We start from the raw sequence: 22,028 nt of genomic DNA, 5'->3' as shown, positions 1-22,028 counted from the left end.
TTTCTGTTATGGTGGTGGTGGCGGGGGCGGGGGGGGGGGTCCTGAGGAAAAGACATTTAAGCTAAGACCCAAAGGATGAGTAGGAGTTTGTTGAATGAAGGTCATGGGTGCTGGTGATAGAACATCTCAGAGAAAGCCTTCTGGCCTAGTTCAATTGCCATACCTCCTTTAACTCTTCCTGGAGTATTAAAGACCTTTTCTCTGGATTTATCTCAGCTATTATTTACTCTTAGGCATGCATATGCTGTTTGATGAATAGTTTGCACACACGGGGCCACCCCGTATGGATGGGCCAGTTGTACCCTGTACAGGGCACCAAGCTGTGGAAGCATGTAATAGCTAGAATCCAGTGGTCAGTGTGCCAAGCCAGCTGCCCTGGCACAGGTCTGCATCCATCCAGAAGAAGGAGTTCCTTTTTTTCTATTCATATACCCAGAGGGAGCACCATTTTCTAAGTCATACAAAGGTGCCATATGTTTTACTAGAGGCTCTGAACACTTACATCCCAAGTACACGATTAGCTTACTGAGGACATGAGTTTCATCATCTTATTCAGCAGTGATTAAATATCTTTTTGTTTAAGGCACGTTAGGGGTTTTAGAAGCGATTTAGATATAGGTCCTCTTCTCTGGGAGCAGTAATCACTGCCTTGAAAACACTGTATAGTAGAGTGAATGGCTTTCACTTTTTCAGTTATAAAAAAGAATTGATCTTTATAATGCATTTAATCCTAATTGACATCTTCTCTCAGTTGTACCAGATTTAGGACTCTGAAATAAAAACCCAGTGATCAGAATATATTGAAGCTTATTCTCAACCCAGTTTACAGATCTGGAGTTCAGGATACCATTTATTACTTATTCAAAGCTTCTTTTTTATAGGCTTTTTTTTTTTTCTCTAGGTCAGTGGTTCTCAAAGTGTGATCCTAGGATTTGCAGTGTCAACATTACCTAGGAACTTAGAAATACAAGTTCTTGGGCCCTGTACATATCCCACTAAGTTAGAAACCTAGTCTGTGTTATAACCAGCTCTTCAGGGATTAGATGCACCCTGAAGTTGGAGAACCACTGCCTAGGTATAAAGTGAGGAATACAATTTAGTTATCTTAAATCCAGGGACCTGGATTTCATGATTTCATTGTTAAAATTTCTTCACCTGTAACCCTCACTTCCTGTTTCTGCAGGGCATCTTAGAAACTTTTAAAAATAATTACACTAAGTAGTACAAGTTCCTCTCAATACCTTGAAGTGCATGAGCAAGCATTTCTCTACTATTTTCTCTACACCAGGTACTAGTACTAGGCAAGATACTGATGAAAGGACAGAATGCAAAGGATGTTGTCATCCCTCTTTAAAGGCTTATAGCCTGATGGAAGAAGCAAGCATGGAAATTACTAAGTACCTCTCTCTGAGATAGACATTAGAATCAAAAAATATGGTAATTTTAAGAGGTAACGGTAAAATGGTGAAAACATAGTAATAATAATATAAATTTTCTTGATAAATGTTTCCTGATGTTTGTTACTTATGGGAAAAGAGTGTTGATTACATTTTGCAAAGCCTCTTCTTGTTATAGTAGAAGTAGTACCCAGGGTAATCAGAAACTTATTCAGATCTGAGCCCTGCCACTGGTTTGTGTGACCTTGAGCAAATCAACCTCTTTGAGTCTTTCTGTGTCTGCAAATGGAGATAGTAACTTCTGCCTTATCCACATTATAGGGTTGCTGTGAGGGTCAAGCTAATGCATTAAAAAATGCTTTATAAATTTTAAAGCAGTACTAGTTATTAGTTATTATTCTTGTATAAGTTAAGAACAGTGTTTCTAAGGAGACAGATGGACGTATGAAAGGACTGGGAAGTGGATAGGAAAATTTGTTTACTTATAATAGTATTTTATAGGAGGAGTATTTCTAATTACGAAAGTTGTGCATTGTGAAAATTTTAGGAAAAGAAGGTATAAGAAAAATATCATCTCTAAGCCTTCTACTTAGTGATATCTAGTATTAATGTTTTAGCACATTTCCTACACATCTATATTACATATTTTCCTTTTTAAAAGCTGAAAATGAGCTCATACTGTATGTAGAAGTTATAACTTTTCCCCTCTTGTTATAAGCATTTCCAAATGACATTAACACTTATTTATAAATAGTTTAATATGTAACTTATTGCAAAATATAGCATCATTTGAATGTAAGCCATTGTTTACTTATGAACCATTTGCCAAATCCAGCTGTCATCACTCATATTTACCTGCCTTATCAGAAACATCAGGCCCATCTGATTGCTCTGTCACCACTGAAATGTTCACTTGGCTCCAAGCACTCCTCACTCTCATGGTTTTTCTCTTACCCCACAGCGATCCTTCTTGGTCTTTTCAGGTTTCTCCTCATCACCCTGACTTCTTTACATTGGGGCATTCCAGGCCCTAATCCTTGGGCTTCTTATCTTTTTTGTCATCCTCGAACTCTTAGTGATGTCATCCAGTGTCTTGGCTTTAGGTACCACTTATACACAGACAGCTCTCAATTTTATATATCTTCTGGTCAACACTGAAAATTGTTATTTATTAATCGTTACTAATTTGATGGTGGAAAATGCTATCTCATTGGTGTTGTTTACATTTCTTTAATCACTACCGAGTGTCAATATTTTGAATGTCACTTAGGTTTTTGTATTTCATTTTTTTGTGGAATTTTCTGTTTAGGTGTTTTCACTTATCACTTTCTTTACATATATGAGCTCTTCATATAGCACGGATAAGATATATATAGTGAAAATATATTTCTCTAGATTTGTTTTTGTCTACATGTTTCGAAACAAAATAAATACTCAAGAAAGCAATTATTTAGATAGTAAAAATTATATGGAATTACTTCCCTTGCATCAAAATAGGAATAAATTTTAACTTTTAAAAACTGATGTTTGCTACATAGTATCTTACTAAATTCCTACATTATATGAAGTTTTTCATGTGTTTGGCTGCAAAGTGAACAAGAATTCTTGGGCTTGGATTGATAGTCCTTGTTCTAAGAAAGTGTTTTTGAAATTTCAAGACACCTTTACTCTATTCTGCTACTTCCTTTTCAGTGGCCGTTCACATTTTTGTTTAGCTAGCATTTAATGATTTCATATCATTCATTTTTCTCATAGGAAAATGAATAATATACAAATCTGTGATTATAGTACAGATGAGTTAAATGCCATGATGGGGTTATGCACAGGGTTATATAGAAGCACAGAGAAAGGGCAACTAAATCAGACTAAGGAGCCCCGGTCTCAAAGAAAGTGCTGTTTGAGCTGAGTTTTGAAAGATTTCTAGAACTGCTTTACAGGATACACAGAGGTCAGTCAGCATATCTGAGTCAAAGAAAATAGATTGTATAACTGCACAGAGGGATTAAATCACATGATAATTCACTCAAGGGCTAGAGGGAAGGCACATGGGGAGGAGTGGCAAGAGATGACTAGATTATGAAGAAGGCAAAGATTGAGGGTCTTGTGAGGAAAGCTGTGGGGAGCCATTGACATCAGATTAGACAGATTATCTGTGAAGAAGATAAAAGGGGCATCGTATTGGAGGCAGGAATATCAGTTAGGAGACTATTGCCCCTCTTATGAGGAGAAAAATGAAGAGCTAAGCAAATGACCGAATGGTGGGAGAGGTGAGGAGATGGATTTGACAGCTGAGTGATATATTTCAGTGTCCCACAATTTCTAGGTTTCTCACCTTGGACTGCTGGGTAGATGCGCTGCCTTTCGTTGAGACTGAAAATTTAGGAGGAGGAAGAAGTGGCTGGAAGAAAGAGGGTGAGTTCGTTATCAACATCCTTAGTTTACAGTGCCCAAGGGACATTCAAACAGTGCTCTCCTGGAGACAGTTGGATGTGTGGGAGTGTAACCAAGAGACAACTTGGGAGCCATAAGCACATAAGAGGTAATTGAAGTCATTGGTGTTGATGAAGTCACTTAGGCACTGAGCACATAGCAAGAGCAGTGAGTTGAGAAGCGACCTCAGGGAAATGCCAATATTTAAGAAGAAGCAGAATGAGAAGTGATTTGAGAATGAAACTGAAAAGGCACAGACAGGAGAGTGATAGCACAGGAACTGGCCGAGGGTAAATGGGGTAGGTGACTGGCCAGTTAATCTGGAGTATGATACAGACGTGATTCTTGTTGTTTGGGAAGGCATTCAAAATGTCATATTCTTGTGGACAAGATGCAGAAGTATAGGCTCAATGATCTTATAACTAGGCAGATTCTTGGCTATTTAAACAAATGTACTCTCATGTTATTACTCTAAGGAATTGATGCAGAGCTGGAGGAAGGTGTCCAGTGTAATACCTTTGGTCTTAGTATCTAATTTCTGTCTTGTTACTGTTTTACTTTTACTATTTTAATCAATGCTTTGGTTTTGAGAAGACTTAACCAAATTTTGTGAAGTCAGAAAGCTGGGCAAGGTGCCTAATGAGTTGGAAAGCAGAACTGGGATTCAGTGATGTTCAAAGGCTACAATAATGGGCAAACATAATTGTTTTAAATATAGACTGTCCTTTTTGGTTTTGAAATTTAGATATTCAAGCCTAGGATGTGGAAATCTTGCTTAAAAGTATTTTTAAATTCACAGATGTTATGTGTCTGTTGAAAGCAATGATGGGGTGAGGTGGTGTCTTTGGCCTTATTATGAGTAGAGTGCTTGGCTCATAGAAGGTAGACATTTAAATTAGGTCATTAATTCAACTTAGGTGCAATATTTGAAGAGAGACACTGAAATAGGGAGATGTTGGCTTGAGGTATGAATTAGGAAGATGATCTATTTGAAAAGTGTGTCCAAATAATTGAGGACTGGTCAAAGGAATCGAGGATGTTTAGCTCAGAGAAGACCTAAGGAGGCCATGATAGTGAGCTTCACATGTTAAGTGCAGTCATGTATAAGAGGTGCTGGTGTAATGTTCATTTAGAGATCAAGATTAGGATTGTGGGTAATAGAGGAAAGCAGAATTTAGTTGATTCAAGATGTTTTATGTCTGTATAGCCATGTTCTGCTTCTTTGAACTCTGAAAGTTGTAGAGTTCCTGTTTTGGACAAACTGTTGGTCTGGGTCATATCTATGGGTACCATGAGTTCTGGTTTACTGCACTGTGCCTATATTACTGTGGTGGATTTAAGGGGATGTTCAATAAATGTATATATACATTTTTACTATAAAGGTGAGAAGATAAGTTTATCCTTGGTGCTTTAGTCCTAGGACACATTATTTCTTAATGTCTCATCCTTGACACTGTATTTTAAGATTGCTACAGTAAAAACATAAAACAATACCCTTTGGTGTTTAATTTAACACCCTAAAACGAGAGTGGAAAGAATTGGCCATTTGAAATGTGAGTTTAATGCAGACCTCTATGTAATAATTCTTGAGCATATCAGTAATGCATATTAGGTGACAATTTGAACCAAAATAACAGTAGATGCTTAAACAGAACTGATTTTAGTATGCTAGGGAAGTACTTCCCTATCTAAAGAGCAGATAAATATTAACATTATTTGCTCATTTTTTTTATGGTTTCATCTTTTACATTTGACCTTTTAAAAATTAAAAGCAATAAATATCCATTTGAGAAAAATGAAGCAATAAAAACACCTGTAATCCCACCAAATACGCACCCATAATCACATGAAATAACCCCACTCTTAACATTTTTGCATTTGTAATAGGAATAATAAATAAAAATCACAATATCCAAGTACAATTTTAAGGCATTTCATGTATCGACTCACTCATCCTCCAAACTCTAAGGAGCTCAGTCCCAATATTTCCAGTGTGCTTAAGGTCAAATACCTTGTGAGCCCAGCTGCTGTCCCAGTGTCTACTCTCTTAACTGTTCGGCTATCCTGCCTCTGTCACATATATCAAATATCTTTGCATATATTCCATTATGAATATACATGCATGTTTACAGAATGAGAACATTCTGTATGTACAGTTTAGTAATCTACCTTTTTTAGTATTTAATAATGTTCTGTGAATTTATTCTCATATTTTGACTACTCTAGAATTTTATTCTGTGGTTGATGTAAGGTAAGCCTTTGACTTTATTTTCTGAATAGCCAGTTTTAAAAACTTGTATTTTGAACAATCCATAATTCATTCTTTCTCCATTGATTTGTTTCTATACCATCTACTGGGGGGGGGGGATAGTATATATATGTGTGTGTATATATATATAATACATAAAACCTATTGTTTTATATAATATGTAGTATATTATATATATACACAAACATCGATTTATTTTTGGGCTACTTTCTAAACTATTGATTTTTATTATACCCAAATTGCACACAGAGTTTCATAATTTTGCATACTTTTCTTTTATTCAGAGATTTTTTTTAGCTTTTCTCACTCCATTTAGTCTTCTTGTTCAACTTTATAAAAATTAAAAAATCTCATGAATTTTATCTTGAATTCTATTACATCTCTTCATTTATTTGGAGAAAATATAATCTTTATAGTATTCTCTTCACATTTGAAGGCAGTCTGCTTCAGAGTTTGAGGCACTCTGTTTCTCACTTGTACAGTCTGTATTCCTAAGTACTTTTTGTTACTGTTTTCTGTGATAGAAAATTTTACCCTTTTACCATTTTACCTTTTAATTGATTTTTTTCTTTGATATTTGAAAAGCCATTGGTTTTTGGAAATTAATTGTATATGCAGTCTATTATAGAGCAGTCTTATTAATTCTTTGATTTTCTTGATAACAAGTATCATTTTTGAGTATTAAATGTGTATAAACTTTACATGTATTAACATTAATCCTAACAGCAATCCATACCTCTGCTTTTAGAGATGAGGAAACTAAAGCTCAAAGGCAATGAATAACTTACAAAAGATGCTAAGCTAGTGAGCCGTAGCCTGAGATATATTTGTCTCCAGAGACTTCACGTTCCACCGAACCCCACTGCCTCCCACTCTGTCTGCACAGAACTGGTCTATACTTTCAGCTCTCTACAACTGCTTCTAAGAGACTGTGTGTTAAACTTAAGTTCACCAAGAAGCTACTTATAATTTTTTTCTCCTTTTATCAATTATTTTTATATTATTCCTTTTTCTCAACAGAGTATTCCCTTTCTCACATGTTTCAGAAGCCTGTCATTTTCTCTAAGGTTGACATTAGTGTTCCACATGTTTTAACAAGGAGATCTCTCCGTGCTGCTCTGTGTTACCCACACACAGGTATGTGGGTGGCTGTGACCACTGGTCTTCTCTCGAGGATGTGGTGTCTGTGCAGAGTCCCTTGTCCAATTTCTGTTGGCAAACTTTCTTCCCATGCTGTGCTCATCAGCCAAGGAGACCTCAGTCTGTCTTTATCAGATCTCAGTTAAGAGAATTTTTTTTTTCTTTTTAGAAGAATTTGTTTTAGAATTTTAAAGAAGCAGAGCTCTTTGTGGTTCTTCACGGTAAGCAGCACATGACAGGTACTGGGCTTAGGGCATGTTCTGCATCTGTTTTTACCGGTACAGTTCTGGGATTAAAGGATGGAGATGAAGAGGTAAGCTCAGTGAGGGGTGTTAGTCCCATGACATCTTAAATCAGAAGCCTATAAAACTTTAAAAATGAAAGGTCAAACCCTGTTGGAAAAAGTATATCCAAGACAATTCTGAATAAAAATTGATGGACCACATTTCTGTCATTTTACCACAATTATTTTAACGTTTTTGTTTTTTTCTTTATCCTTCTTTGAAGACTTATATCACAGTTATATGGGCCATGCATTGTTCTAAATGTTTTAGATATATTAACCTATTTTAAAACAACCATTTATTATTAGTCCACTCATTGTTTATATGTAAATGATATTGCTTTAAAGTGTTATTCAGATATTTTATGGAAAGGTTAAACAATTGCCTCAATCTTTTTAAACATTTTGATGATTGAGTCCAGTAAACTACATGTGTTTGAAGTGAACAATTTGATCAGTTTTAATATATTGTATGCATTCATGAAACCATCACAATAATCAAGATAGTCATGTCCAATACCCCCAAAGTTTTCTTTTTTCCCATTTGTAATCCAGCCTTTTCTCCACCATGTCCCCAGGCAGCTACTGATCTGTTTTGTCAGTGCAAATTTGGTTGCCTTTTCTAGAGTTTTATGTAAATGGAATCACATGGCATATATTCTTTTTTCCATTTTTTTTTCTTTTTTGGTCTAGCTTTTTTTCACTTAGCATAATGATTTTGAGATTGATTCACATTGCAGTGTACTCAGTAGTTCCTTTTTATTGCTGAGTAGCATTCCTTTTGGCTCTACCATATACGCCTATCTATTTATAACATAATCTAGTTCTAATCATAGTACTTGCGATTCTTCAGCTTCAATATGATAATGTAATCTAGGAATATCAAGAACTCATTAGTGAGCTCTCCAGATGGGTTGTCTATAAAGTTCAGCAGCAGTAGCTTAAAATGTAAATGTAAAAGGGACTCTTGGCATTCTGAGATATTCTGGGAAGTAATTTAGTTCTCTGTTTCACTCAGTATTTAGTGCTATTTCAGATAAATCTTGATTTTTTAAAGAGCTAATCATTCAGTTAGTCAGTTACATATGCTTGTGGTTGGAACTACTTCCACTTGTCTGTCTAACTTTGCACCATTTCATCATTGGTTAATGAATGCATGTTTCTCAGTGCAGGTGAGGAGAGTGGATCTCCCACTGCTCAGTTGGAGGCTAGTGTGGAGACTTTGTGATGAGCGTGTACTATCTGGATAATGACAGCAGCCTTTATGTTCATCCGGAAGGACAATTAAATATGTTCATTACTAGTTGAAATTATATTTCTGTGAACTTATTCAGCTAGATAACTAGGTCTAATTTTCTTTTTTCTTTTTTCTTTTCCTTTTTTTTTGTGGGTGGTGATGGGACTAACATGTTTGCATTTAGAACCAGGTAAGAATTCTTTTAGACTAATAGTGGTGCTGCAAATTTGTAGGACTTTTTTTTTTTTTTCTTGCTTTGGAAAGACAAAAGGTACTGATAAGAACTATGACTGTGAGACTGGCTGACATGTCCTATTTAGGTTTATTTCTTCTGTAGCAGTAGGTGATGACTTTGACAAGACAAGGAGAATGAATGTGACTCGTTTGAATTCATAGTACTGAGTTCTGTACTCTTTACGATGGACACAGATAAAAGCAGTCCTTAACCTGACCTTTTCAGCTATGACTTTTTTCTGACTTTCCCTTCAAAACTAGACTCTTTACTTTTATTTCTTAATTTTTTTAGTCTCTTTTCAACTCATTTGTAGTCTAGCTTTTATCCCAATCATTTTCCTAAATCTCTTGTTATGGTTAGTAATCATCTCCTTATTGCCAGTAGTTTCTTTAATCTTCATTGTACTCCATTTCTATGCAGCAATTAACCCTGTTTTAAGCAACCCTGTTGCTTTTTGAGACACCAACATTTTACATCACTCAAACTTACATTCTTATTTCTTTAGCTGGCCATGCTAATATTACTTCTTTGTAAATGTTGGTTATCCCATGTTTTTGCTTTTGGTCTTCTCTTTGCTTTGTACGTGTCCTCTCTGACTCTTAGCCATATTTTTCTTTATTAATTCTTATATTTCTGTAAATAGAAATAGTGCATGCTTATTATAAACAATATGCATAATTTGAACAAGTAAAAAAGATGGAAATCCCCTGCAATCTCGCTATGGAGAACAACTGTTAACATTTTTCATCTGACAGCTTGTCTTATTTACAATCTTTGTTTAAATGATTCTTAAAACCAGCCTCCTGATTCACCATCAAGTTCCAAAAGCACATTTACAACTCCTTAAAAGACATCTCTAGTTGAGTGTGCTGGACTCCTTCAAATTAAATACATCCTGAACAAAATTTATCATCTTCTCCTCCATTCGAAAGTATTTTTTTTTTTATTGCTTTTGTTTTTGATTGGTTACTAGTGGTTGACTTGTTTTAATTAGTCCTCTTCCTTCTCATCTCTAAAGTATACGTGGATCCAGTCGGTCATAAAATAAGTCATTTTAACAGGATATTCAAGGTCCTTTACCATGTGGTTTCAGGTGACCTTTTTAGTTTTCTCTTTATGCCCTTGACTGTCTTCCATTTTATTTCTCTTATTTAGCAATCTAACCACAATTTTCAGTTTCCAGAGATTATCATACTTTTCCATCCTTACATGCTTCACTCATGGTCACATCTGAAAAACCATTTTCTTTCTCTCCCTGATACAGCTAACCTTTAATTATTGCTCAAGACCTGGATTCCATGTCCTTATTTGTGGATGAGATAAACCCTGCCCTGGCAGAATGAGTCTGGGGCAAACACTACATTTGCTTTGATTTGTCTTGACTAGAAAAGAAGCCCAAATGAAAGGGCTCATTAAGATTGTTTTTAAATGTATGAAAAGCTATCTTTAGAGAATGAACTTCAGGAATCTTTCAGACAGCAGACCTGGGACCAATGAATGGTTGTTATAGTTAGGAAGATCTTTTCTCAGATTAATAAAGAACTGTACCCTTTAAAGATAACCAGCAATGGAAAGACTTCCTTTATAAACTGGTTAGTTCTTCATCAATAGAAGTATATGGGAAAAGACTAAATGACCATTTCTAATGATTCATTCATTTAATCAACATTATTAATCACTTTGCCAATCTCTGTGCCGGAGATACAAAGATGAAAAAAACTCCTTTTCTTTAAGGGGCTTACAATATGATATGGTAGTTCTCAACTTGGCTGTACATTAGAATCACACACCAATAATTGGTTTCTAATTTAGGAATATTTGAGGTCAGGAGTCCAAGAAACAGATTCCAGTGTGCAGCCAGGGTTAACAGTCACTTGTCTAATGGTTATTTTTTGAAGTACTATTTATTTCACACCTACTCTATGCCAGGTCATGTGATGTTTACTTATTCTTTCAACAAATATTTATTCAGGCCCTCTTTTGTGTTTGTCCCTGGTCTTGGTACCTGGAATACATCAGTGAACAAAAACAAAGTTCCTGCTCTTACAGTGTTTATAAAATGGTAGACTATAGACATTATATAAATGCATGATAGATGGTGGTAAGTCTAAGAAGAAAAATAAGGCAGGCGATGGGATAAGCAAGTGTCTATCTAAGTAGTTAGGAAAGGGCTTTCAATGCTATGGCACTTGAACAGTGCCTGAATGGAGGGGGCTTAAGCCATACAATCACCTGGAGAAAGGGCTTCCGGGCACATGGAGTAGCAAGAGCAAAGGCCTTAAGATGAGCATACATTTGGCATGTTCAAAGAAGAGTGACCCACTGTGGCCGGAGTGGAGTGAATGAGGGGGGATATTACAGGAGGTACAAACATAGAGGTCACGGGTGGATGGCGTGTGGCAGATCCCATGGCACCTTTAAGGATATGTTAAAGACTTTGACTTTTATTCTGAGTGAAATGAGAGCCATTGAGAGTTTTTAGCACAGAAGTGACATGATATGATTAATGTGTTAAAAGATCAATCTGGCTACTATGTGAAAAATAAATGCTGAAGATATTGGTGAAAACATGAGTTAGGTTATTACATTAATCTAGATGAAACATTATGACAGTTTAGATTAAAATTTTAGGGGTGGAGTAGTGAGAAGCAATTATGTATACATTTTGTATTATATATATATACTAAGATCTCCTAGGGAGTGATTTTAGCTAGGGAAAGAAAAGGTCAAGGACCAAGTACTGGGGCTCAACAGGAGTATAAGGAGAGCTGAAGGATGAGAATGGTCTTCCAGAGGCCAAATGAAGAAAATGTTGAAGGAGAAGAGAGGGAAGGACTGAATTTTGTTTGTTTAGCTCTAGTGAGAGGAATATTGAGAATCAATGGTTGGATTTTGTGAGGTGGAGGTCAACAATAACCTTGAAAAGAGCACTTTTTATAGAGCGGTAGGGGCAAAAACCTGATTAGAGTGGGTTCAGGAGAGAATGAACAGAAAGGCAGACAGTGAGGATAGGCAATTGTGAGGAGCTTTGTTAGTAAGGGAGAAGAGAAAAGTGGCAGGAGTTGAACAGAGAAGTGCAAATATTTGTTGGTAATGCTTAACAGATTTTAATTCAAGGTTCCTTCCAAATACAAGGTTTTCTTCTATGGTTAGTGGCTCTGGTTTTATTTTTTATTTTTAATATCTTGTTTAAGAATTTCTTAAGATGAGGTACAACGCTTACAGTGTTCTATCCTGTTTAATTTGAGCCTTTTTTTTTTTTTGTATCTAGCTCAGCCATTATGTCACATAACTATTCCTCCTCTTTAGTTTTGGGTATCTTTTTGTATTAGTTTTCTAGGACTGCCAAACAAAATGTTACCTTTGGAGGCTGGAAGTCCAAAACCAAGGTATCAGCAGGATCGGTTCCTTTTGTGGTAGAACCTATTCTGCACCTCTCCCTTTGACTTGTGGTTGGCCATCTTCTCCCTGTCTTGAGACATGTCTTCCTTCTCTGCCTGTCTCTGTTCCAAATTTCCCCCCCTTTAGTTGGACCACGGTCTTTGGATTTGAGCCCACACTAATGACCTCATTTTAACTTGATTACTTTTGTAGGGATTCTATTTCCAAATAAGGTCACATTCTGAGATACTGTGGGTTTGGACTTCGACTTATGGATTTTGTGTGGGAGGACATAACACCTTTACTTTTCCAAAGGCCCATTTCTGACATTTTATTCTAATCACATTTAAAATTTTCTGCTTGGCAGAATTTAAACATAGTGATTGGTTACTTAATCTAGTCATTTTGGTGACTTTAGGTGTCACTTTAGAGGATTTGGGCCAGGAGGTAGACTTTCTGATGTAAAATGAACACTTGCTGAATTGGACCTTCAATGAACTGCCTTTTCGAAAAGAAATATAAAATGAGTTAGAGAGGTGGTTTCTTAATAGTGTATATGAACATGAGGTCAGTCTTTTCTCAGACTTCTCATTTACTCTTGTGTTTAAAATGGTAGAACAAGTAAGCTAGTAGATGCAAACTCATCCTTGGAAAGAAGAGTTAAATCAAAGTGACTTCTTTAAGAAAATGCCTCCCTTAAATATATGTATCCTTTTCCCATATCATCTCCCTCGTTTTATCAAGAGGACGGAACAGGCCTGGTTCTAAATATAGGCCAACATCTGACCCCATAATATATCACTCTATTCCAGAGAGAAATTAGTTGTTTATTATAAGCAGTTTTGTTGTTGATATTGTTGTTGTTGTTGTTGTTGTTGTTGTTGTACTAAGAAGAGCATTATAGAGAGTGGCTCATATCTGTGATCTGAGGGAGTGCTTCCAGCAATTTTCTGGCTATCCTGTTCTCTCTAAACAGTTGCTTCTTTTCTAGTGTCAGATTTTATTTGGAATATGGGCCATTAAGACGTATCCTCGTAAAAGTTTATGACTGTAATGGATTCTATTTAAAACTTGTTAAAATACTGATCGTAACTAACAATAGAAGTTGTCAGCACACAGACCCGTTATCTCTAAGTTCTTAGCTCAATAAGGGAGAAAAATGTAAATTTAATCATGGAATAGTAAATATTTTTTGTGGTCTTATTACTCCCTTATAATATAAAGGCAGAAACAATCCTTTAAAATGAAGAAAACATCTATGGCGAAAATTAATGTTAAATAGAATACTTATTGGGTATTTTTCAAATTACTTTTTGGCTTAGAAAACTAATCTTTGGTAATGCCCTAAAATAGCCACTGGATGAATCTCTTGGAGACAGGCTTGATTTTTTTTTTAACTTCATATATTTGGTTTAAATAATTAAAAAGATTCATGTTATTTAACTTTAAACATTAAAAGAAAACTCTGAATGAGAAAGCTAATTTTTTTCTAGGGTAAAAGAACAGCAAACATATCCTCAGTGGGTTTTCCACAGAGTAAGCCTGGCAGTAATTCAGATACTAACCATATTAAAGCAGACAATTTGTTACAGTGGATTCCTATCCTGGCTCCATGGCTTACCTCATTGACCACGGCTCAATGAAATCCAAATTCGATATTCTTCTGAGATCATGAAATCACAATCCTTTCATCTCCTTTTACTTTCACATGTTCAGTGACTCTGGAAACACATCTTTTCTTAGTGCTTTCTCAGTGACTATACTGATTATATACAAAGAGCATATGGAAGCAGATACATGCGTAGGTCTTGATTTTATGTTTTGGTAGACTGGTTTATTTAAGCAAATACAACAGGAGAGCATGTTTGTTTAAGGTTTTCCTTGTACCAGCTGCCACTGCTTCTCTTTCCTAGGCTGGCCTGCCAGAAATGTACACCTTTATTCCTATACCACTTGACAAAAATTTCCAGTTTACAGTTTTATTTAGTGAATTAATTAGCTCCTTGAAAAATGTGATGTATGTCCAACATTTCTATTTTAAAAATGTTAAGGATTTTTGAAGAATCGTGCTCAAATTTGATTTTGTTTGAAATGATATGTTTTTAATTTATTAAAATTATTTAATGATAGAGACTTAATGTTTTTTAAATATTATTCATAGAAACAGCCTTAAGTTATAATAGTTTAAAAAGCATACAGTCTAATTTTAATTATTCAGAGGAAGAGCTTTATTTTTATTGTAAATTCTTTGGGGATCAGTAATGAGTTGAAAGAGAGGTAATGTTCAATTGGATATGTATGTGCCAGAGTTGGGTGAAATGGGTGTTGACCAGAGAGTCAAGAGACCCAGTTATGGGACTTTCTTGTGGCTAATTGGCTATGTGACCTTGGATAACTTGCTTTCTCTTGTACTCAATCTTCTCATTTGGAAAAGAAAGAGATTGATTGGTTTAGGTAATCTGTAAAGTCTTTTCTAACATCAACGCTTTATGACTTTCTTCTGGTTTTATATTTTTTTAGGGAAATGGGTATGTCATGAGATAAAGTATGTTCTGAGACCAGATGGGAAAATTTTGAAAGAGAAGTGTGATGGGAGGATAAGCTATTAATTACTTTCCTGAAATAGTTGAGTAATATTTGTCAAGAGATTTAAAACATAAGCCTCATCAAGTATTTTACAACTACTTCTAGAATTACCCTACGTAAATTGGTTAACTGAAAAATATGTATGTATAAGGTGGTTCATCTCAGCATTATTCATAAACAATCCCAGTTTTTAATAGGTATCTTGTTAACTAGTTTTCTCTATTAAATGGAATACCATGCCACCATTAAATGTGATGATACAGCAGCATATTTATTTACCTGGAAGAAGTTTATATGTTAAGCAGATTATAAAGCATGTTGTGGTTTAGGTATATAGATGTGTGTATTTATTTGGAAAAGGTTGCTACAGATTTACAGTGGCTAATCCCTAGTTGGCAAGATTATGGATTATCTCCCTGCTACTTCACACACTTATCTCTATTTCTACTTTTTTCTACAAAGCCCATGGATTCTTCGAGAGGAAGTAAAACACTGAAGCACTTGAGAGCCTAGGACTCTGTAGCTTGTCTGGTTGGGTTTAAATCCCAGTTCTATTACTTACCAGCTGTGTAGTCTTAAGCAAGTCATTTTATTTTTCTGTGCCTCTCTCTTATGCAAAATATAGATAATAATAAATAATAAAAATACCTATTTCATAGGTTTATGAAGATTCAATATACTTAATATATGTGAACTCTTTGGAACAATTCATAGTAACTACCATACAATATTAATATTAGCTATCATTTGCATAAGGAAGTTAGAAAGTGAGGGAGAGACAGATGGACAAATACACTAGTATAATGGTCCCCAACCTTTTTGGCACCAGGGACCGATGCTCCTATGAGAATCTAATGTCTGATGATCTGAGGTAGAGCTGAGGCAATGATGCTAGTGCTGCAAATACAGATGAAGTTTAACTCAGTGGCCTGCCACTTACCTCCTGCTGTGTGGCCTGGTTCCTAACGGGCCACAGACCTGTACCAGTCCACAGTCCGAGGTTGGGGACCCCTGTAATAGCACATCTAGAATTCACTGGCAGAGGAAATACTCTCTTGGAATATCAAGTGATTGAAAAATATAATAAACTTTAAGGGGAAATATGACAATTTTTAGATGCTTTTTTCTTTACTATTTTTTACTTTTTAAAAATAATTGTTGAGGTGAAGTTCACATAACATAAAATTAACTATTTTGAAGTGATCAATTCAATGGCATTTAGTATATTCATAATGTTGTACATCCACCTAGTCGGTTTCTCCCCATTTCCCACCTCTGCGTCCTTTGGCAACCACCAATCTGCATTCTGTATCCATGGATTTATTTATTTATTCTGGATATTTCATATCAGTGGAGTCATATCTGGCTTCTTTGACTTAGCGTGATGTTTCGGAGGGTTGTCCATGTTGTAGCGTGGACAGTACTTCATTCCTTTTTGTGGTTAATATTCTCTTCTATGTATATCACAATTTGTTTATTCATTCATCCACTGATGGACGCTGGGTTGTTTCCACATTTGAATAGTACTGCTATGAATAGATGTTTATTTTTATTAAATAATAATTTCTTCTGTTAACAGTAGCTTATTATAGAAAATTTAGAAAATATAGAAATGTAAATAATCCCACTTTAAATTTTGGTATACATCTTTTCAGTATTTTCTTTTCCAGGAAAATAATTTTATTTCTAACACACGGTAAACATATATCCAATATGTACTTATTTTACACATTTATTCACAAATGGCTTCTAAATTATAACTGCTTTCATAGTTAAGCATGTAACAAAAGTTATCTTAGCCGAGATATGCAAAAATGCTTTAGATAACATGCTGAATATATTGGATCGGTTACAGCAGAATTTGCTTTGTTAGATTAGTTCTATAAATTCAAAGCTTTGAAAAGCCACTACTTTTGCATTTAATAATCCCAGATGAATAGGATGTAGCAATATCAGCTTGTATTAGATCCTTTCAGTATTTTTAAATACATATACATATATGTGTGTGTGCATAAAAATATAGCTATGTACAAAAACATACTTTTTTAAAAGAGAAAAATTAGAGATCACATATATTCTGTTTCATGGCATTATTACCATTTAACATCTTAAAAATATTTTCTGATGTCTGTAAGTATTCTGGTACATTATGATTTTTAATAAACAAGATTTATTATACCAATTTCTATTGATACAAGTTTAGCTTTTGACTCCTATTTTAAGTAATGCTACAATGAATACCATTTTATATAAAATACCTTAGTTGGTTCCTAAGGAAAAAATCAAAGGAATAGGACTGTTTTGTCTAAGAGTATATCCTTTTAAGGCTTTAGTTGTGCACTGCCAAATTTCCCTCCAGAAACATTAGATTGATTTACATTCCTACCAGCAATATTTGAGTGTGTTTTCTCTTTTACTCACTCATTTTTAGAATGCATAATCATCGTCATTTTAACAAAAATGTATCTTTATATTGTATTTTTTATTTCTATTCATATAAAATGGGTTACCATATGTTTATTGTTTTCTTCCCTTTATAAATGCCTGCTTAATGACCTTTAGTAAGTTTGTATTTTTCTTAATAACTAGAATTTTAAAAAAATGTATAAGTATACACACACACGTACATACACACATAATGAAGATGTAAGTCTGTTACAAAAGCCTTTTCCTAGTTTGCTGTTTGTCTTTTCATTTTGTCTATGGTATTTTGGTCACAAGGGACTTATGAGTTTTTATGTAATGAAATTGATCTTTCTTTGCTTTTTTTGGTTTCTGCCTTTGTTCAGATGTTTTTCTATCTTCCTTAGGTGATTGGTATTTGTGTTTGATAATGAGCAAAAATCCTATATTATCTTGTGTGAACATGGCTTAAAATGTGCATATTGTTCACAAATGCTGTTTATCTCAGTATTTATTTTCTATAAAAGAACTTTTTACAGTGACTTAGAAGAAACTTCTGTAAATGAGAATTTCTTGAGACATCAGCCCTAAGATCTTCTGTGTTATTCTTTAGAGACAGACATAGATCACTAGAAAACAAGGACACATGTGGGCTTCTTCAGGGACCCCATTTTCATGGCATGTGCTAGAATCTGAACACATTCTTTTAGTCTTCTCTCTATAGTTTCTCTGTGTCCAGACCCTTATAATTGGATTGACACTTGAGGCACTCAGATCCTCATTCATCAAAGAAATACTGAATTTTGTTCATCATACTGCATTTACCTATACAAGAAATTGAACTGGCTAATTTTGGGGGAAAATTGTTTTTACCCTTTGTAAATTAGAACACCTTATTTCTTTGACATCCCAATTCATTTGCCTTTATTAGACATAGGAAAAATATTCTTACATCTTAGGAAAGCAGATTACATCAATTGTAACCTAAGTAAGCATCTAGCATTTTTTTTTTCATTAAATGTCAGAATTAGAAGACTTCCAGTGGTATGAAATGAAACATCTGTTTACTTCAGGCTGAAGATGTTAATAACAAGTCATTTAGTTTTTATCTGCTTGTTTCTGTAATTTACTTCTGAATAATGTTTCTCTTTTTTCATACAAATATAATACATATTTATTATAAAATAAATCAGGAAATATAAGTAAACCAAACATGCCAGATGATTACTGTTAATACTTTTGTATATACTCATTCAGATCCCCTTCATGTATATGTAGTCATTCATATGTTTTATGAAAATGGAATCATGTTATACTCATCATATAATGAGCATCTTGCCATGCCAGTAGTAGGGTAGATATATATAATTTGAAATAAGTATACAGAATTCCACTGTATGGATATATCAAAATATATTTCAGCAATTCCCAGTTGTTGATTATTTAGAATGTTTCTACTTCTTGTTTTAGTTATGTAATAAACATAGTTGTAGCTATATCTTTTCTATATCTAGATATTTATCTTTAGATATTTTCTTAGGATGTTACCCTAAATGGAATGTATCCAGTTTCTGAATCTTGTAAGTTTTTTTTTCTTTTCTTTTCTTTTCTTTTTTTTTTTTTTTGAGAAATGAGATTATCAAGAATGTAGAAGTTTAGACTGGGTGTCTTTTCAAATTTAATACATGAAATCAAATAAAAATTGCCTCAGTGAAAAAGCATTATTTATCTTTCTGTATCTCTCTCTGTGGCAATTCATCTTCCACTCATTTTCCTGACTGGGGAAAATAAATCCCACTGGGGGTAAGTGGGATAGGAATTCTAGAAAATTTTATTCCTATCTTTATTATTTTGGGAAGTTCACACACACACACACACACACACACACACACACTTTATCTATCTATCTATCTATCTATCTATCTATCATCTATTTATCTATTTATTTATTTATTGGTTATTTTTGAGGGAAGTTTTGCAATGGATGTTTCCATTCTTCTGACCAGGCTTGGTCTCTTTTGACATTTAGAAAAACTTTTACTGTAGGTGTTCCTGTTTGCTGATGATTATTCACCTTGTGTTCAACTTCTACCTTCTCCTTTTCCATGGACATTAAGAGCCTACCTTGTGCAGTTGCTGGGCAAGATTATGTGGCTAGAGAGAAGATAAGGTTCATTGAGGATAGTCACATAATGTGGTGTGACAATACTTCATCAGGGTCAATTCTTATATAGTTGGAAAAGCAATTGGAACATTTTAGTCAAGGTTATTTGGGCATTGTCCTGTTTTCTATAATTTCTAATTGTCATGTGTCCCCTTTCTTGTAAATCTTAAAACTTGTTAACTTAGAACTTTGTAATTTTTTCGATGATGAATAATCTCATTCTGAAAACAAAGACATATTTTGGGACTAAAATGTTTCTATACACCTAACCTCTAAAATACAGAACTGTTTCATTGTTATCAGAGTCTGAGAAATGATGACTGTCTTCTACCTCTTGAAGGTTAAGAAAGAATTTTCTGCCTGTTCGCTTTTGTGAGTTTAGAGTTGTTTGTCTCAGGTGTCAGTATCACAATTAATCATTAAGTACAGAAAAGGACATTCCACTAATTTAGGAAAATCTCGAAAGTGTGACGGTAATCACACCTACAGAGAGAAATTTGTTGCCTGGAAAGAAGTCACTGCTGTTTTTTCCAGTGCTTTAATTAAGAAACTGGCCAATGCAGGCCTGTAGATTGACAAAAAACCCACTTTATGAAAACCTCTTATGTAAGGGTCTCAAAGTGAAATATGAAATATAGAGATACTCATTATTATTAGAAAAATATTTTTCAATTTTTAAGGATTCGAAATAGGAGAGCTTTTAATACAGCGCTTTTATAGTTTTTGTTAGTGAGGAATCGTTTGCTTATTGAAAAAACTTTATGCAGAGAGTAGGAAACAGCCAGAATTAAAATTGGTGCCAGATAGTTTCTAAAGCCAATAACATATTTGTGTCCAGTGACCTTTAGATGTAGTATTGAAGTTCACAACCAATTTATCAATTTTATTTTTGGTCCCAGATTTTGATAGAGAATATTGAAAATAATTGTTTTGATAAAAGATTAAAGTAAAAAAAAGCATTTATGCATATATGCAACAATATTTATAAAAATATAAAAATAGACTTTATAACACAGTACATGTTTCCTGGTGGCAGAAATTTGTCATTTCTAATAACATACCTGAACATACTTATGAATATATTGTTCATTTATAGTCATAGCTGATAGTTTTTTTCTGCAGTGCACCATTTTTTCCTTTTTAACAGCTTTATTGATATATAATTGATGCACAGAAAACAGCATATATTTAATGTAAGTTTGATGAGTTCAGGCATATGCATATATTTTATTGAACCATCATTAAGATCAGGGTAATCAACATAGCAATCACCTTCAAAAGTTTCCTTCAAAGCAGTTACTTTCCGAAGTGAATCAAAGAATGTTTAGTTTATATCCAGTTTTATTTTAGTGTTTTCTCATATAAATATAATTTTGTGTTACAGGAACTAAGAGCTGTCATTGCAGTGGGTAAGAGAAAAATTTTTCTAATTTATTATATTAAATGATTGATTTGTATAGACAAAAATTTAAATTTTAAAATGCATTATATTTGCTTCACTTCATCCCGCAAACTGTTTTTTTTTAATTGTTTAACCTTCATATTATTTGTGAATCACGTTATCATGATGATATTTATGACTAGAGTCAGTATGACATTAGTGTGTTCAAAATTCTGGGAATTTGTGTTCAGCCATTACCTTTAGCTTCTCTTTATAGCTACATCTTAACGAAATCCAGTATTACTAGGTATTTATCTGAAAATATTATTTAAACACCAAAGCTTTTACCATATACAGTTAATGTTCATTGATAGTTGTAGTTTTCATCAGTAGCTACAGAAAAAACAGAATTAGCGATTACCAAACCTCTTCTTCTAGGGGAAATACAAAAGCCTTTGGTCACGACCTTTTCCTCAATCAAGCAAAACATTACCTTGTTTCATGTGTGATTCTTTTTAAAGACATCTTATTGAATATATGCTGTTAACTCATGAATATCAAAGTAATGGCTAATAACAGGATAACTCATGCCTGAAGGAAGCTTATTTAATGTGTTTTCTCCATAAGACTTATCAAAGCCTTCTAGGAACTAGACAGCACCTCAACACTATACTGGGGTGCCATTTTAAAGGCTAAAATCACTCATAAAGCAAAAAAAAAAAAAGTTAAAAACTTGGCACAAAATATACTGTAAAAAAGACACTTGTTTCTAGCATGAGGGCTGAAACAAGGCCAAATGTCATTTTGTTGACCTCAGCTGTGAACGTGCGTGTTGGCCAACTCCTGTTCTTTCCTGTTCTGTGCATGTCCATGAATGGTGGCCAAAGCCCTGTGAGTACTGATTTTGGTGTTACAAATACATTTTTGGGCATAAGAGAAGTTGCAAATATAGAATCTTCAAATAGAATCTACTGTGGCCATTTTTGGTAGAGAATTTCTAAAATGAAACAATTGAACATAATTTAAATTTGTCTTTATCATGCTATAGACTCATCATTATGAAGATGAGTTGAGGATAATCTGGCTGGAATTGAGAGTCCGTCATTGCTGCCCCCAGTGTGT

General features: G+C 34.3%; 1 protein-coding gene across 4 annotated transcripts in view; it reads left to right on the top strand.

Annotated features, from left to right (window-relative positions):
* The window catches only part of ELAPOR2 (endosome-lysosome associated apoptosis and autophagy regulator family member 2), a 155,189-nt gene that overhangs the window by 5,774 nt on the left and 127,387 nt on the right, over positions 1-22,028 (top strand). Inside the window, exon 1 of one of the 4 annotated variants that reach the window (XM_016148024.2) lies at positions 20,917-20,934. The exons of the other annotated variants lie outside the window; for them this stretch is intronic. The gene's annotated coding sequence lies outside the window, so the exon portion shown is untranslated. Of the gene's footprint in view, positions 1-20,916; positions 20,935-22,028 lie in introns of those variants that run through there. 4 annotated transcript variants of the gene reach the window in all.

This window comes from Rousettus aegyptiacus, unplaced genomic scaffold, assembly GCF_014176215.1.
Source record: "Rousettus aegyptiacus isolate mRouAeg1 unplaced genomic scaffold, mRouAeg1.p scaffold_m13_p_13, whole genome shotgun sequence".
Taxonomy (NCBI): Eukaryota; Metazoa; Chordata; class Mammalia; order Chiroptera; family Pteropodidae; genus Rousettus; species Rousettus aegyptiacus.
The sequence above is the reverse complement of the archived record's forward strand: the minus strand, read 5'-3'. Positions and strand labels throughout refer to the sequence as shown.